General features: G+C 36.3%; 1 non-coding gene across 1 annotated transcript; it reads left to right on the top strand.

Moving 5' to 3' along the window:
* Positions 1-308: 308 nt before the first annotated feature.
* On the top strand, positions 309-415 carry LOC116072528. The gene has a single exon (XR_004111497.1). It is a non-coding gene; the product is annotated as a U6 spliceosomal RNA (small nuclear RNA).
* Positions 416-4,326: the final 3,911 nt, after the last annotated feature.

A 4,326-nucleotide genomic window follows, 5' to 3' on the forward strand; every position in this document is an offset into this window, starting at 1 on the left:
ATAATGGGGCACATTTTGGGTATATGCTTAGAAGTAGTATAGCTGGGTCTTAAGGTAGAACTTTTCCAAGGTTTCTGCGAAATCACTAAATTGATTTCCAAGTGGTTGTACAAGCTTGCACTCCCACTAGCAATGGAGGAGTATTTGCCTAGGTCAATATCCTTGCCATCATGTACCATCTCTTGAGTTTTAGACCTTATCCATTCTGAGGGGTTTAAGATGGAATCTCAGGATTTTGATTTGCAGTTCCATGATGTCTAAGGACTTTGAACATTTGTCTAAGTGCTTTTGACCATTTGAAATTTTACATGCTCACTTCAGCAGCACATATACTAAAATTGAAATTGTACAGAGAAGATTAGCATGGCCCCTGATCAAGGATGACACACACATTTGTGAAGTATTTTATATTTAAACAAAAAAATAGATTTTTCTATTCAAAGTTTTGTATTTAACACTGTATCCAATTTTTATTGAGTTATTTGGATTGTTGGTTTCTAAATTCTTATGTTATTTGTAAGTTTTAGATATTAACCCTGTGTCAAATTTAGGGTTGATGAGGATCCTTTCCCAATCTGTAGGCTGTAATTTTGTCCTATTGGTGGTTTTAGTGCAGAATTCTAACACTTTCATAGAAGAGCTAACACCAATAGTCTTCAAACTACTTTACAAAATAAAAACATAAGAAACAGTGCCAAACTCATTCTATAAAACCACAGTTACCCTGAACCCTAAACCAGACAAAAATTCCACAACAAAAAATAATTTCAGACCAATTTCTCTTATAAATATTGATGCAAAAATTCTCAGTAAAATACTTATAAACTAAATACAGGAACACATGAAAAACATCTACAATGATCAAGTAGGCTTCATCCTAGGGATGCAAGGATGGCCTAATATGTAAATATTGATCAACATAATCCACCACATAAACAATTGAAAAGAAAAATATACCACATGACCATCTCATTGATGCTAAGAAAATCTTTGACAAAATGCAATACTCCTTCATCTTAAAAGCCTTACAGAGTTCAGGAATAGAAGGCACATAGTTAAATATAGTCAAAGAAGTGTATAAAAAGCCAATAGCCAACATTAAACTAAGTGGAGAGAATCTTAAGGTAATTCCACTAAAATCAGGGTTAAGACAAGGGTGCCTATTCTCTTCCTATTTATTTAATATAGTACTTGAAGTTCTATCCAGAGCAATGTGACAACTAATGGAGATAAAGAGGATACATATTGAAAAAACAGAAGTCAAAGTATTGTTTGTGGATGATAGTGTACACAAGCGACCCCCCAAAATTTAACCAGAGAACTCCTACATTTGATACCACCTTCACCAAAGTGGTTGGATACAAAATTAACTCAAAAAACAAATCAGTAGCCATTCTTTGTACAGATGTTAAACAGGTTGAGAACAAAATCAGGGAAAGAAACCCTTTGCAATAAATTTTTATTTCAATCCCACTATTTAGTTAATTTTCACTCGGCAGTGTGTTGTTAAGTTCAATGAGCCTTTTAAGTTTCATGATGTTTCTGTTATTTTTGATATTCATGGTTTTTTTTTTTTTTTTTTTTTTTTTTTTTTGGTTTTTCGAGACAGGGTTTCTCTGTATAGCCCTGGCTGTCCTGGAACTCACTCTGTAGACCAGGCTGGCCTCAAACTCAGAAATCCACCTGCATCTGCCTACCAAGTGCTGGGATTAAAGGTGTGTGCCACCACTGCCCGGCTAATTTTTATGAGTTTTAAGAGCAAAGTATGCTCCTTTGTTTTGGTGTACATGTTCTATAAATATCGATTAGATTCACTTAGCTCTAGCATTTATTTGTTATTTTTTGTCTAGATGACTTGTCCTTTGCCAAGAGTGAAGTATTGAAGTTTTCCACTATCAATATGCCATGTTTAATAAGTGATTTAAGGTACATAAGTGATTCAGTAATTTTCTTGGGTGTCCTTGTGTTTAGTGCATAGATGTTAAGATTTGCAGTGTCTTATTGGTAATTTTTTCTTTAATAATTATGTTGTATACTTCCTACCTTTTCTGATTAGTTTTGATTTGAAGTCTATTTTGTCATATATAAAAATGATATGATCCCATGTATTGGAAACTGATTCTTATAAATGGAGGTGAACTAGAAGGGTATTGAAATTATCTAGAAGAGAAAGGAAAACAGAGCGTTTCACTAGAATTTGCTTCATCCTACATAAATGGTGATAGTGAGTGAGGAAAGAAAACATAGAAACTCTGCTATGCATCTGGAGTTCAGATTTGGGGAATGAATATCAAGGAAATGAGGTAGAATAATTGATGTTAGCCTATTTGTATAGGCTTGACCTGTGAGTTTCCAGAGAATGTCTGCTGTGGTTACTTTCTGTGATGGTAGTGTGTGTGTGTGTGTGTGTGTGTGTGTGTGTGTGTGTGTGTATGCAGCATAAACATTGGAATTAAAGATCAATTGATCTGCCAGAGATGTGGGCATGTGAGGAAGAAAAATCCATAGTAATTGGACAGTTAAAAGATAGAGTGAGACTGAGGTACTGATTTAGAAGTGAGATATGAGAAAGAGAGAGAGAGAGAGAGAGAGAGAGAGAAAGAGAGAGAGGGGTATCTGTACTTATTTATTTTTATTAGATGTTTTCTTTATTTACAATATCTCTTTTCCAAGGTTCCCTCCAAAAAATAAAAATAAAAATAAAATAAAATAAAATGAAAAAAAGAACAAAAACTAAAACAAACCCCTGTTCCCTCTCCCCTCCACATGCTCACCACTCCACCCCCTCCTGCTTACTGGCCCTGGCACTCCCCTTGGGCACAGAACCTTCACAGGGATCAGGGCCTCTCCTCCAATTGATGACCGAATTGGCAATCCTCTGCTATATGAATGCTGCTGGAGCCATGAGTCCCCCCATACGTACTCTTTGGTTGGAGTTTTAGTCCCTGGGAGTTCTGAGGGTACTAGTTAGTTCTTATTGTTGTTCGTCCTAAGGGGCTACAAACCCTTCAGCTCCTTGGGTCCTTTCATTGGGGACCCTGTACTCATTCCAATGGATGGCTGTGAACCTCTACTTCTGTATTAGTCAGGTACTGTCAGAGACTCTAGGAGACAGCTATATCAGGCTCCTGTCAGCCAGCAATTGCTGACATCCAAAATAGTGTCTTGATTTGATACTTGAATGTGGGAAGGATTCCCAGGTGAAGCAGTCTCCTTTAGTCTCCTTCCTTTAGTTTCTGCTCCCTAGTTAGTATCTACAACTCTTTCCATGGGTATTTTGTTTCCTCTTTCAAGAAGGAACAAAGTATCCATATTTTGGTCTTCCTTCTTCTTGAGTTTCTTGTGGTTTGTGGTTTGTAATTTCTATATTCCGATCAACTGGGCTAATATCTACTTATCAGAGAATGCATACCATGTGTGTTCTTTTGTGATTGGGTTATGTAACTGGCCAGATTGGCCAAGTTCCCAAGGACTATTTGCTTCTTTGGGAAGCTAAGATGACAGCATGAGTGGATAGGAAGGCTTGAGGGAAAAAAAAATGAATAATCAATTAGAGATGGGAACAGAGAAGAGGGAAACACCACAGGAGGTTGTCTGCACAAAGTTGTAGGCAAGTCAAGGAGACTGTATGCAGAAAAGAGGGAGAAATGAAGACCTGAAGTTCACCAACCACTTTCCCTAAATAGAGTGATATGTACACCCAAAGAATGCCTCCTGAAGTACAGGATAGGATAAAGCAAATGGATATTGAGAAGGGAGGTTGAAGAAGAAGGTCTATGTGATCTACTGAAGACATTTTCTTAGAAAGGAGGAGGCTATAGCAGTTAGTGCGAGGTGCTCCCTTGGAGGAAAAGGTCCTACAGAACTGTGGTTGAGACTTGGAAAACCTTATTTGAAGAAGAGAATGGTTATGTGAAGTATGAAACTATGCCACTTGCTTCTATGGTCTGTGATTTTTTAAAAATAACTAAGGAATGCATTCCCTTTTATGGGCTGGGATAATTTTATGATTTTTTTTAAATAACATTTTTCTTTAAGGTTTTGCAATCTACATTGCAAAACTAAGTGCAACATAAATAAGAATATAAATCATCATACAGTAGAAAATCTTTATTTGTAGACTACTTGATGATATGTATAATGTGTTAATAATTCCTTTATAAAAATGACAGGAAAAGTAAGGTCAAAATCAGGGTAAGTGATAAAAGTATTGCTCAAAACAAATGAAATAGTTTTAAAATATTTGTGAAGATATAGTTAATTGTGGTAGCCCTGCTGTCTTCACAGAAGAATTCCAACTGACACCAGATACCGCATCTCGACTCG

This window comes from Mastomys coucha, unplaced genomic scaffold, assembly GCF_008632895.1.
Source record: "Mastomys coucha isolate ucsf_1 unplaced genomic scaffold, UCSF_Mcou_1 pScaffold1, whole genome shotgun sequence".
NCBI classification, from domain to species: domain Eukaryota; kingdom Metazoa; phylum Chordata; class Mammalia; order Rodentia; family Muridae; genus Mastomys; species Mastomys coucha.